Source organism: Oncorhynchus mykiss, chromosome 2 (genome assembly GCF_057628025.1).
Source record: "Oncorhynchus mykiss isolate SJ-2025 chromosome 2, ASM5762802v1, whole genome shotgun sequence".
Lineage (NCBI taxonomy): Eukaryota > Metazoa > Chordata > Actinopteri > Salmoniformes > Salmonidae > Oncorhynchus > Oncorhynchus mykiss.
Genome location: NC_143023.1, coordinates 9034706 through 9049222, shown reverse-complemented (window position 1 = coordinate 9049222; position 14517 = coordinate 9034706). Strand labels below are relative to the sequence as shown.

The 14517-nt window shown below is 46.4% G+C and overlaps 1 protein-coding gene across 1 annotated transcript in view; it reads right to left on the bottom strand.

Annotated features, from left to right (window-relative positions):
- Positions 1 to 14517, bottom strand: part of LOC100136727 (polysialoglycoprotein) — a 140512-nt gene that overhangs the window by 39825 nt on the left and 86170 nt on the right.

The window sequence follows — 14517 nt, the reverse complement described above, 5'->3', positions numbered from 1 at the left end:
GCTGCTATACCCCATCTTTACCTTTACCCACAAAGGTCCTAAACGGTAGAAAGTGTCCGGCCAACAGACAGACGCACACCTTATGACGGCAATAACCTGTAGTCCAAGGGGATAGTAGCACTTCACTGAGAGCAAAACAGACAGGGACCAAAAGATGTGGAAGAAGCAATTAGGAGGCCTGCGTCTTGTGACCGTAGCGTACGTGTAGGTATGTACGGCAGGACCAAATCAGAGAGATAGGTACGAGCAAGCCCATGTAATGCTTTGTAGGTTAGCAGTAAAACCTTGAAATCAGCCCTTGCCTTGACAGGAAGCCAGTGTAGGGAGGCTAGCACTGGAGTAATATGATATATTTTTGGGGTTCTAGTCAGGATTCTAGCAGCCGTATTTAGCACTAACTGAAGTTTATTTAGTGCTTTATCCGGGTAGCCGGAAAGTAAGAGCATTGCAGTAGTCTAACCTAGAAGTGACAAAAGCATGGATACATTTTTCTGCATCATTTTTGGACAGAAAGTTTGATTTTTGCAATGTTACGTAGATGGAAAAAAGCTGTCCTTGAAACAGTCTTGATATGTTCTTCAAAAGAGAGATCAGGGTCCAGAGTAACGCCGAGGGCCTTCACAGTTTTATTTGAGACGACTGTACAGCCATTAAGATTAATTGTCAGATTCAACAGAAGATCTCTTTGTTTCTTGGGACCTAGAACAAGCATCTCTGTTTTGTCCGAGTTTAAAAGTAGAACGTTTGCAGCCATCCACTTCCTTATGTCTGAAACACATGCTTCTAGCGAGGGCAATTTTGGGGCTTCACCATGTTTCATTGAAATGTTCAGCTGTGTGTCATCCGCATAGCAGTGAAAGTTAACATTATGTTTTCGAATGACATCCCCAAGAGGTAAAATATATAGTGAAAATCAATAGTGGTCCTAAAACGGAACCTTGAGGAACATCGAAATTTACAGTTGATTTGTCAGAGGACAAACCATTCACAGAGACTGTAACAGTTTTCTTCTATCTCCTCCTCTGACGAGGAAGGCAGAGGCTGCGCAACAGCCTTTTCTAAACATTTTGAGAGGAATGGAAGATTCGATATAGGCCGATAGTTTTTTATATTTTGTGGGTCAAGGTTTGGCTTTTTCAAGAGAGGCTTTATTACTGCCACTTTTAGTGAGTTTGGTACACATCCGGTGGATAGAGAGCCGTTTATTATGTTCAACATAGGAGGGCCAAGCACAGGAAACAGCTCTTTCAGTAGTTTAGTTGGAATAGGGTCCAGTATGGAGCTTGAAGGTTTAGAGGCCATGATTATTTTCATCATTGTGTCAAGGGATATAGTACTAAAACACTTGAGTGTCTCTCTTGATCCTAGGTCCTGGCAGAGTTGTGCAGACTCAGGACAACTGAGCTTTGAAGGAATACGCAGATTTAAAGAGGAGTCCGTAATTTACTTTGTAATAATCATCTTTTCCTCAAAGAAGTTCATGAATTTATTACTGCTGAGGTGAAAGCCATCCTCTCTTGGGGAATGCTGCTTTTTAGTTAGCTTTGCGACAGTATCAAAAACGAATTTCGGATTGTTCTTATTTTCCTCAATTAAGTTGGAAAAATAGGATGATCGAGCAGCAGCAAGGGCTCTTCGATACTGCACGGTACTGTCTTTCCAAGCTAGTCGGAAGACTTCCAGTTTGGTGTGGCGCCATTTCCGTTCCAATTTTCTGGAAGCTTGCTTCAGAGCTCGGGTATTTTCTGTATACCAGGGAGCTAGTTTCTTATGAGAAATGTTTTTAGTTTTTAGGGGTGCAACTGCATCTAGGGTATTGCGCAAGGTTAAATTGAGTTCCTCAGTTAGGTGGTTAACTGATTTTTGTCCTCTGGCGTCCTTGGGTAGACAGAGGGAGTCTGGAAGGACATCAAGGAATCTTTGTGTTGTCTGTGAATTTATAGCACGACTTTTGATGTTCCTTGGTTGGGGTCTGAGCAGATTATTTGTTGCAATTGCAAACGTAATAAAATGGTGGTCCGATAGTCCAGGATTATGAGGGAAAACATTAAGATCCACAACATTTATTCCATGGGACAAAACTAGGTCCAGAGTATGACTGTGACAGTGAGTATGTCCAGAGACATGTCGGCTGATTATTCGTTTTAAGTCTAATACTGCGGGTAATGGAGTCGCCAATGACTAGAGTTTTCAATTTGTCAGAGCTAATGGTGGGAAGCTTCGGCGTCTCTGACCCCGTAACGGGAGGAGTAGAGACAAGAGAAGGCTCGGCCTTTGACTCCGACTCGCTGCTTAATGGGGAAAACCGGTTGAAGTTTGTCGGCTGAATGAGCGACACCGGTTGAGCATTCCTACAGCATTTCTCTCCAGAAACCGTGAGAAAGTTGTCCGGCTGCGGGGACCGTGCGAGGGGATTTATACTAACGTTACTATCTGTACTTACTGGTGGCACAGACGCTGTTTCATCCTTTCCTACACTGAAATTACCCTTGCCTAACGATTGCGTCTGAAGCTGGGCTTGTAGCACAGCTATCCTCACCGTAAGGCGATCGTTCTCCTGTATGAGTACAGCGACTGCAATTAGAAGGCATCATGTTAATGTTACTACTTAGCTTCGGCTGTTGGAGGTCCTGACGAACCATGTCCAGATAAAGCGTCCGGAGTATGAGGATTCTGTGTTATGCACTATAGCCCGTTACCATATGTGATTTAATATTATCTGCTGTTGGCTTGTGTGGATGTATGTATGTGTTATGCAACATAGCTGACTTGAACCATTGTTCAGTTTCAGGGCCATGGGCCTTTCTCATGATGGAAAAATACAGAACTGTGCAATGAGTTGGCGGGGGCACATTCAGAACAGTCTTTTGTTAGATAACAGGAGCCAGGTGCCTGATAACTGCATATTCTACACAGCTACAACGACTGACCGCTGAAGCGCTTAAGGGGCTGGGACCAGCCTCTGCGCCAACAATCAACGATAGGCTGGGTGAGTCTAAACCACGCCCAGTCTACTCTGACAGGCCGGCTCGGAAGCAGGAACTGTCAGAGTATATTAAATATCTTTGTCAGGAACAAGTCAGTTCTGTTTTGCCCTGCGAGGTGGGACAGCCCATATATACGAAAATTGCATTTACCACTTATTGCTTAGCTAATAAAAGCCTCATTGTGATATTTATCCTGATACCAGATTCGAATTGACGCAACCCTGACACGAGTGAAAAAATTGAGGGAAAAACCAAAAATATAAACGGTAATTAAAAAGTAAAAACCGTAAAGTTGTCATGTAGCAAAGTAGGCAACAAAACACCGCAACACGTAAACAAGTCTGCAAGTTGTGACCGGAAATGGCGTCAAAATGCTGTTGAGGTATCATGTGATGCTACTAGCATAAATGGACCAACACTGAGCACATGTAGCTTAAGGCAATTGGTAATTTAAAACACAGGGGTCTGAGTAATATTGCTGGCGCATGGATATAATGCAAAATAAATGTTGCCATCACCCCAGTTACTCAAGTCAGGTCATACACCTCAACTCCAAGTAGGAACCACCAAAACAATACAGAGGACACAAGTATTACAGTTAATGTTTAATTGAGCCAAAACAAGCAAATGCAGTTACACACTGGACTAGAGTACCCATGAACTCTTGCATGTCCCACGTCAGATATCCATGGCGTGGTCGCCAGACGGGCCGGTCGCAGCTTCAGAGGTGGCGTCGTCGCCAGACGGGCCGGTCGCAGCTTCAGAGGTGGCGTCGTCGCCAGACGGGCCGGTCGCAGCTTCAGAGGTGGCGTCGTCGCCAGACGGGCCGGTCGCAGCTTCAGAGGTGGCGTCGTCGCCAGACGGGCCGGTCGCAGCTTCAGAGGTGGCGTCGTCGCCAGACGGGCCGGTCGCAGCTTCAGAGGTGGCGTCGTCGCCAGACGGGCCGGTCGCAGCTTCAGAGGTGGCGTCGTCGCCAGACGGGCCGGTCGCAGCTTCAGAGGTGGCGTCGTCGCCAGACGGGCCGGTCGCAGCTTCAGAGGTGGCGTCGTCGCCAGACGGGCCGGTCGCAGCTTCAGAGGTGGCGTCGTCGCCAGACGGGCCGGTCGCAGCTTCAGAGGTGGCGTCGTCGCCAGACGGGCCGGTCGCAGCTTCAGAGGTGGCGTCGTCGCCAGACGGGCCGGTCGCAGCTTCAGAGGTGGCGTCGTCGCCAGACGGGCCGGTCGCAGCTTCAGAGGTGGCGTCGTCGCCAGACGGGCCGGTCGCAGCTTCAGAGGTGGCGTCGTCGCCAGACGGGCCGGTCGCAGCTTCAGAGGTGGCGTCGTCGCCAGACGGGCCGGTCGCAGCTTCAGAGGTGGCGTCGTCGCCAGACGGGCCGGTCGCAGCTTCAGAGGTGGCGTCGTCGCCAGACGGGCCGGTCGCAGCTTCAGAGGTGGCGTCGTCGCCAGACGGGCCGGTCGCAGCTTCAGAGGTGGCGGCGTCGCCAGACGGGCCGGTCGCAGCTTCAGAGGTGGCGGCGTCGCCAGACGGGCCGGTCGCAGCTTCAGAGGTGGCGGCGTCGCCAGACGGGCCGGTCGCAGCTTCAGAGGTGGCGGCGTCGTCCGAGGACACGCGCCTCAGCTTCTCCTCAGAGGACAGGGCATCATTTGCCGGAGAGCTACCATGGTTTGGAGAAGCTTGGGATTCTACTTCATTGGTCTCTAAATACTCTTGAGAAAAAACAAAAGGAACAGTTGGGTATTCTACAGCAACACATCTGTTCTACACGGTCTAGGCCAAATTGCTAATCGAATTTTGAGCAACATGAACCCAACAGTTTTCAAAGTATATGTTTCAGGCCGTACCTTCTCTGGCTTGTTTAGCGTCAGACCCTATGGATCGGAGCAAGGCCAGGGCATGCACAATGGAGACGTCATTTGATGACAGCTCTGAAAAATGTAGGTTAAGGTTTGACAACATTATTTAGACTGAGTTACTCTATGCTGTTGAATGAGTGTCAAACACAGCAGCACCATAGACAGTGACAAAGAACATAGCTAGAAGGGTTGTGGAAAGAAACACTTACCTCCAAGTCTCCTCTGCAGAGAGACTTGATCTTGCTTCTGGGACTTTCCAACAGGGTAACAAGAAACTGATGAAAGTGTTGACAGAAGTTGAGTTCACACAAAATAGCTACATATATTAATAGCAGTGAAGAATAAAAGATGACCAACGCGGAAGATACAGACAGTCAAATATTAATACCCAACTTATAAAGTTAAGCATATTTACCAAACAAATCCCTTAAACATTAGTGAACCAACCTTTGACAACCCCCACAGTCATTACAACGAGCAGCAATTCTCTCACACCTCCCATGATCATGAAAATAGTCTGTGTTATCAACAGGTAATGTCTTCCCATGGCCTGTATGAGGCTTATATATGACAAACATGGCTTAACGATCAATTAACAAGCTTGATTGAGTTGTTACGTTCAGATAGAAATAGACCATGTAGAACATATGTTGATTCTTATCAAGTTGGTGGGCAGGCAATCTTTTCTACTCCATATATTGCATTTATATCTGTAATGATTAACCCTAATGGTCTCAGATCAGCATTAGAAAGAAGTAGGCCTAATTATTTTAGGTGTAATCTTCAAAGATATTAGGGGGAAATAAACACTGTACCCAAATCCACGTTTTACAATGCTCCTGGGAAATGGGTAGGCCTCCACCTATAGTCCTTCACAGTTTTACAGCTGTGATATATTTATTTATTTACATAGATCACATACATAAATAAATATGTTAGCTGTAGGTAGCGTTGAGATAAAATTCCCATATTCTATTGCTACTAACATAAATCCTAATATATCATGTTTTCCTCATTTGCTCTGTAGGAGGTTCGTCATATGAAGGACATTCAAGTGGATGTGACCCCTAACCTGCAATAGGGGCTCAGTGAGGTGACAGACATCCTGTAATGGATCTCCAGCTAGTGTCTGAGGACCTGGAGAAGGCTGTGTCTACAGCTGTGGGGCAGGACAAGCATGGTAACCTAACCTCACTGTATGAAGGATTTTATTGTTATGGATAGTCATCTCCAATCTGTTCAAATATCACTGTTGTTGATAACACACATTACCAAAATGATTCACACTTGTCTTCCTATTTCCACATAATCTGTCATGGTTCCCCACCCCAACAGGGCATAAAACCAACCTCTCTTTATTGCTACTGCTAATACACCCAAATCCAACAGCGTTTGAGTATCTTTTTGCTGTTCTTCTAACCCTGAATGGCAACATTTTATCCTAGTACACAAGCATGTCACTTTATCCATCCACACCCACTCTACTGCCGCATGGCCACTGCGGCTGAGACTTTCACCCTCTCGTTACAGGTATAGCAGGTAACCAACCCCACCCGGGTCTTACCCCCTAGGACTTACCCTTTGCAGGTACCTGCCTGCTCGGGCTTACCTTCCGGGACTCACCCTATTCTTATAGTACAAGCAGGAACCAACCTACTCGGGATTTACCCCCTAGGAGTTACCCTCTACAGGTTTGGGTTTACCTTCCGGGACTTACCATATACCACAAAGCTACGACCGGTCGTAATACAATGGGACTACTGAATAAGCTCAGGCTTTCTAGGTTCGTACCCTATAATTGGTTCAGCCTACGACTCTCATCTCCCCAAGATGTCAGAATTAGTGATAACGGGTGTAGGAACTTTGCTTACCTTGTTTCTGTTTCACTGTTTCTTAATCTCTAGTTCGACTGCAAATCGCGGTGAACCCTGCTCGCAGTGCCAACTGTTAGGTTCTAATTCTCAGAGTAAAAACTCGACGGACACTATGAATGCTTGAACCAAGTTTATTCTTCCCAGAGGGTCAAGACATCTGCATTAGACAAAAAACATATTCACACAAGCACTGATATTTAATCCTCTCTCCTATGCTGAGTCTGCTCCTACACCTCTAAACAGCCAATGCATCTCTGTTGCTAGACAGAACCTTGGTGATATCTGTTCTTCCTCAATTCATCTGACCTGACCGCTACCCCAAAGTGCTCACTCCTCCCCAACTCAAGGCTGACATGGTGATTGGTACCAGACTGTGTCTCTTCTCATCCCAGAGGATCCCACCCATAGGATGCCTGATGGCTAACAATAACATATCCTGACATAATGTAAACGTTATACATTAAGCTCTCTCCCTCAGTGACATGAATTAGTATATTTCATATTCTCAGAACCCAACAGTAGGTTTTAAGGTGTGGCTGCATGTTTGTCGTGGACGCATCGTCACTCTTGATGTTCTTTTTCCAAGTCTGAACTGGCCGTTCTTGTCTTTCCTCAACTAATTGAAACCTCAGGGACAGACATCCTGAACGACTCTGATGTCAGAGCTCCCATCAGCCCTCTACACCTCGCTGTGAGTAAAGCCTACCTGCTCCTGTAATGGTCTCCATATGACAAATGGCACCCTATTCCCTATTTAGTACACTACGTTTGACCAGAACCTTATAGGCCCTGATCAAAAGTAGTTCACTACATAGGGAATAGGGTGCTATCTGGGATGCAAGCATGGTGTAGATTTTCCACAGGAAGTTGACTGTCCAGACAGACTTACACACCATATTCCGATCTATTCCCGATTAGTGTAAAATACATGCATATTCTACACAGTGATGATGAGGATGATTTCCTTATTTTGCCATTTGAGTTAATCAACCTCAGAAGAGAAGTAGAGTTTTTGTTTCTCAATCCCACGCTTGGCAGGAACCTCCGATGTTGATGCTGGGCGGGAGCAAAAATGGGCTCCCGATTGAAAGACTCTGGTCTACTTTAGAGGTCTAGCACTGTATTTCTGTTCAGGCGTACCACGGGTCTACTCTAGGACATTGATTATATTAAGAGTGAATATCTATTCAGGCGTACCACAGTCACCACCATGCTATGGAGGTCCTGGTTCAGTCTCTGCTGGATCTAGACGTGAGGGACAGCCAGGGGCGCACCCCTCTGGACCTGGATGACTTTCACTTTAGCAGTAATAAATTCATGAACTTCTTTGAGGAAAAGATTATGATTATTAGAAAGCAAATTTTGGACTCCTCCTTAAATCTGCGTATTCCTTCAAAGCTCAGTTGTCCTGAGTCTGCACAACTCTGCCAGGAGCTAGGATCAAGAGAGACGCTCAAGTGTTTTAGTACTACATCTCTTGACACAATGATGAAAATAATCATGGCCTCTAAACCTTCAAGCTGCATACTGGACCCTATTCCAACTAAACTGATATCTTTCCGACAGATAAGATCTAAACCAGGCCAGAACTTGTCCGTATAGACCAATTTGGGTTTCCAATCTCTCCAAAAGAATGTGGTGATCGATGGTATCAAAAGCAGCACTAAGGTCTAGGAGCACGAGGACAGATGCAGAGCCCAGGTCTGATGCCATTAAAAGGTAATTTACCACCTTCACAAGTGCAGTCTCAGTGCTATGATGGGGTCTAAAACCAGACTGAAGCATTTCGTATACATTGTTTGTCTTCAGGAAGGCAGTGAGTTGCTGCGCAACAGCCTTTTCTAAACATTTTGAGAGGAATGGAAGATTCGATATAGGCCGATAGTTTTTTATATTTTCTGGGTCAAGGTTAGGCTTTTTCAAGAGAGGCTTTATTACTGCCACTTTTAGTGAGTTTGGTACACATCCGGTGGATAGAGAGCCGTTTATTACGTTCAACATAGGAGGGCCAAGCACAGGAAGCAGCTCTTTCAGTAGTTTAGTTGGAATAGGGTCCAGTATGGAGCTTGAAGGTTTAGAGGCCATGATTATTTTCATCATTGTGTCAAGGGATATAGTACTAAAACACTTGAGTGTCTCTCTTGATCCTAGGTCCAGGCAGAGTTGTGCAGACTCAGGACAACTGAGCTTTGAAGGAATACGCAGATTTAAGGAGGAGTCCAAAATTTGCTTTCTAATAATCATAATCTTTTCCTCAAAGAAGTTCATGAATTTATTACTGCTAAAGTGAAAGTCATCCAGGTCCAGAGGGGTGCGCCCCTGGCTGTCCCTCACGTCTAGATCCAGCAGAGACTGAACCAGGACCTCCATAGCATGGTGGTGACTGTGGTACGCCTGAATAGATATTCACTCTTAATATAATCAATGTCCTAGAGTAGACCCGTGGTACGCCTGAACAGAAATACAGTGCTAGACCTCTAAAGTAGACCAGAGTCTTTCAATCGGGAGCCCAACTGAGCTTTGAAGGAATACGCAGATTTAAAGAGGAGTCCGTAATTTACTTTCTAATCATCATCTTTTCCTCAAAGAAGTTCATGAATTTATTACTGCTGAGGTGAAAGCCATCCTCTCTTGGGGAATGCTGCTTTTTAGTTAGCTTTGCGACAGTATCAAAAACGAATTTCGGATTGTTCTTATTTTCCTCAATTAAGTTGGAAAAATAGGATGATCGAGCAGCAGCAAGGGCTCTTCGATACTGCACGGTACTGTCTTTCCAAGCTAGTCGGAAGACTTCCAGTTTGGTGTGGCGCCATTTCCGTTCCAATTTTCTGGAAGCTTGCTTCAGAGCTCGGGTATTTTCTGTATACCAGGGAGCTAGTTTCTTATGAGAAATGTTTTTAGTTTTTAGGGGTGCAACTGCATCTAGGGTATTGCGCAAGGTTAAATTGAGTTCCTCAGTTAGGTGGTTAACTGATTTTTGTCCTCTGGCGTCCTTGGGTAGACAGAGGGAGTCTGGAAGGACATCAAGGAATCTTTGTGTTGTCTGTGAATTTATAGCACGACTTTTGATGTTCCTTGGTTGGGGTCTGAGCAGATTATTTGTTGCAATTGCAAACGTAATAAAATGGTGGTCCGATAGTCCAGGATTATGAGGGAAAACATTAAGATCCACAACATTTATTCCATGGGACAAAACTAGGTCCAGAGTATGACTGTGACAGTGAGTAGGTCCAGAGACATGTTGGACAAAACCCACTGAGTCGATGATGGCTCCGAAAGCCTTTTTCGAGTGGGAATATTATCTGCTATGACTACATGGTCCGATAGGAATTCAGGGAACTGTATATGGCCCAGGAGGCCTGTAAACAGTAGCTAAAAAAAAGTGATTGAGTAGGCTACATAGATTTCATGACTAGAAGCTCAAAAGACGAAAACGTCTTTTTTTTTTGTAAATGTACATTTGCTATCGTAAATGTTAGCAACAGCTCCGCAGGATGCACGGGGGATATGGTCACTAGTGTAGCCAGGAGGTGAGGCCTCATTTAACACAGTAAATTCATCAGGCTAAAGACATGTTTCAGTCAGGCCAATCACATCAAGATTATGATCAGTTCATTGACTATAATTGCCTTTGAAGTAAGGGATCTGACATTAAGTAGCCCTATTTTGAGATGTGAGGTATCATGATCTCTTTCAATAATGACAGGAATGGAGGAGGTCTTTATCTTAGTGAGATTGCTAAGGCGAACACCGCCATGTTTAATTTTGCCCAACCTAGGTCGAGGCACAGACACGGTCTCAATGGAGATAGCTGAGCTGACTACACTGACTGTGCTAGTGGCAGACTGGCTAACAGCCTTGCCTGCACCCTATTTCATTGTGGAGCTAGAGGAGTTAGAGCCCTGTCTATGTTAGTAGATAAGATGAGAGCACCCCTCCAGCTAGGATGGAGTCCGTCACTCCTCCGCAGGTCAGGCTTGGTCCTGTTTGTGGGTGAGTCCCAGAAAGAGGGCCAATTATCTACAAATTCTATCTTTTGGGAGGGGCAGAAACCAGTTTTCAACCAGCTATTGAGTTGTGAGACTCTGCTGTAGAGCTCATCACTCCCCCTAACTGGGAGGGGGCCAGAGACAATTACTCGATGCCGACACATCTTTCTAGCTGATTTACACGCTGAAGCTATGTTGGTGGTGATCTCTGACTGTTTCATCCTAACATCGTTGGTGCCGACGTGGATAACAATATCTCTATACTCGCCAGTTTTAGCTTTAGCCAGCACCATCTTCAGATTAGCCTTACGTCGGTTGCCCTGCCCCCTGGTAAACAGTGTATGATCGCTGGATGATTCGTTTTAAGTCTAATACTGCGGGTAATGGAGTCGCCAATGACTAGAGTTTTCAATTTGTCAGAGCTAATGGTGGGAAGCTTCGGCGTCTCTGACCCCGTAACGGGAGGAGTAGAGACAAGAGAAGGCTCGGCCTTTGACTCCGACTCGCTGCTTAATGGGGAAAACCGGTTGAAAGTTTGTCGGCTGAATGAGCGACACCGGTTGAGCATTCCTACAGCATTTCCCTCCAGAAACCGTGAGAAAGTTGTCCGGCTGCGGGGACCGTGCGAGGGGATTTATACTAACGTTACTATCTGTACTTACTGGTGGCACAGACGCTGTTTCATCCTTTCCTACACTGAAATTACCCTTGCCTAACGATTGCGTCTGAAGCTGGGCTTGTAGCACAGCTATCCTCACCGTAAGGCGATCGTTCTCCTGTATGAGTACAGCGACTGCAATTAGAAGGCATCATGTTAATGTTACTACTTAGCTTCGGCTGTTGGAGGTCCTGACGAACCATGTCCAGATAAAGCGTCCGGAGTATGAGGATTCTGTGTTATGCACTATAGCCCGTTACCATATGTGATTTAATATCTGCTGTAGGCTTGTGTGGATGTATGTGTTATGCAACATAGCTGACTTGAACCATTGTTCAGTTTCAGGGCCATGGGCCTTTCTCATGATGGAAAAATACAGAACTGTGCAATGAGTTGGGGGGTGGCACATTCAGAACAGTCTTTTGTTAGATAACAGGAGCCAGGTGCCTGATAACTGCATATTCTACACAGCTACAACGACTGACTGCTGAAGCGCTTAAGGGGCTGGGACCAGCCTCTGCGCCAACAATCAACGATGGGCTGGGTGAGTCTAAACCACGCCCAGTCTACTCTGACAGGCCGGCTCGGAAGCAGGAACTGTCAGAGTATATTAAATATCTTTGTCAGGAACAAGTCAGTTCTGTTTTGCCCTGCGAGGTGGGACAGAGAGCCCATATATACGAAAATTGCATTTAGCTAATAAAAAAAAGCCTCATTGTGATATTTATCCTGATACCAGATTCAAATTGACGCAACCCTGACACGAGGGGAAAAACCAAAAATATAAACGGTAATTAAAAAGTAAAAACCGTAAAGTTGTCATGTAGCAAAGTAGGCAACAAAACACCGCAACAAGTCTGCAAGTTGTGACCGGAAATGGCGTCAAAATGCTGTTGAGGTATCATGTGATGCTACTAGCATAAATGGACCAACAGTGAGCACATGTAGCTTAAGTCAATTGGTAATTTAAAACACAGGGGTCTGAGTAATATTGCTGGCGCATGGATATAATGCAAAACTAATGTTGCCATCACCCCAGTTACTCAAGTCAGGTCATACACCTCAACTCCAAGTAGGAACCACCAAAACAATACAGAGGACACAAGTATTACAGTTAATGTTTAATTGAGCCAAAACAAGCAAATGCAGTTACACACTGGACTAGAGTACCCATGAACTCTTGCATGTCCCACGTCAGATATCCATGGCGTCGTCGCCGGACGGGCCGGTCGCAGCTTCAGAGGTGGCGTCGTCGCCAGACGGGCCGGTCGCAGCTTCAGAGGTGGCGTCGTCGCCAGACGGGCCGGTCGCAGCTTCAGAGGTGGCGTCGTCGCCAGACGGGCCGGTCGCAGCTTCAGAGGTGGCGTCGTCGCCAGACGGGCCGGTCGCAGCTTCAGAGGTGGCGTCGTCGCCAGACGGGCCGGTCGCAGCTTCAGAGGTGGCGTCGTCGCCAGACGGGCCGGTCGCAGCTTCAGAGGTGGCGTCGTCGCCAGACGGGCCGGTCGCAGCTTCAGAGGTGGCGTCGTCGCCAGACGGGCCGGTCGCAGCTTCAGAGGTGGCGTCGTCGCCAGACGGGCCGGTCGCAGCTTCAGAGGTGGCGTCGTCGCCAGACGGGCCGGTCGCAGCTTCAGAGGTGGCGTCGTCGCCAGACGGGCCGGTCGCAGCTTCAGAGGTGGCGTCGTCGCCAGACGGGCCGGTCGCAGCTTCAGAGGTGGCGTCGTCGCCAGACGGGCCGGTCGCAGCTTCAGAGGTGGCGTCGTCGCCAGACGGGCCGGTCGCAGCTTCAGAGGTGGCGTCGTCGCCAGACGGGCCGGTCGCAGCTTCAGAGGCTTGTTTAGCGTCAGACCCTATGGATCGGAGCAAGGCCAGGGCATGCACAATGGAGACGTCATTTGATGACAGCTCTGAAAAATGTAGGTTAAGGTTTGACAACATTATTTAGACTGAGTTACTCTATGCTGTTGAATGAGTGTCAAACACAGCAGCACCATAGACAGTGACAAAGAACATAGCTAGAAGGGTTGCGGAAAGAAACACTTACCTCCAAGTCTCCTCTGCAGAGAGACTTGATCTTGCTTCTGGGACTTTCCAACAGGGTAACAAGAAGTTGAGTTCACACAAAATAGCTACATATATTAATAGCAGTGAAGAATAAAAGATGACCAACGCGGAAGATACAGACAGTCAAATATTAATACCCAACTTATAAAGTTAAGCATATTTACCAAACAAATCCCTTAAACATTAGTGAACCAACCTTTGACAACCCCCACAGTCATCACAACGAGCAGCAATTCTCTCACACCTCCCATGATCATGAAAATAGTCTGTGTTATCAACAGGTAATGTCTTCCCATGGCCTGTATGAGGCTTATATAGGCCACTAATGACCTTAGTTTACCTGACAAACATGGCTTAACGATCAATTAACAAGCTTGATTGAGTTGTTACGTTCAGATAGAAATAGACCATGTAGAACATATGTTGATTCTTATCAAGTTGGTGGGCAGGCAATCTTTTCTACTCCATATATTGCATTTATATCTGTAATGATTAACCCTAATGGTCTCAGATCAGCAGTAGAAAGAAGTATTCCTAATTATTTTAGGTGTAATCTTCAAAGATATTAGGGGGAAATAAACACTGTACCCAAATCCACGTTTTACGTTTTTCAGACAGTGAGAGAGAAGAGGGAGGGATAGGGGGAAGCACAACAGGCCCACACTCATCCTCTCGTACCACCAGGTTCCCTTCCAGCAGATACTGGACTTCAGAGGAACTTCTGCTGCTATACCCCATCTTTACCTTTACCCACAAAGGTCCTAAACGGTAGAAAGTGTCCGGCCAACAGACAGACGCACACCTTATGACGGCAATAACCTGTAGTCCAAGGGGATAGTAGCACTTCACTGAGAGCAAAACAGACAGGGACCAAAAGATGTGGAAGAAGCAATTAGGAGGCCTGCGTCTTGTGACCGTAGCGTACGTGTAGGTATGTACGGCAGGACCAAATCAGAGAGATAGGTACGAGCAAGCCCATGTAATGCTTTGTAGGTTAGCAGTAAAACCTTGAAATCAGCCCTTGCCTTGACAGGAAGCCAGTGTAGGGAGGCTAGCACTGGAGTAATATGATATATTTTTGGGGTTCTAGTCAGG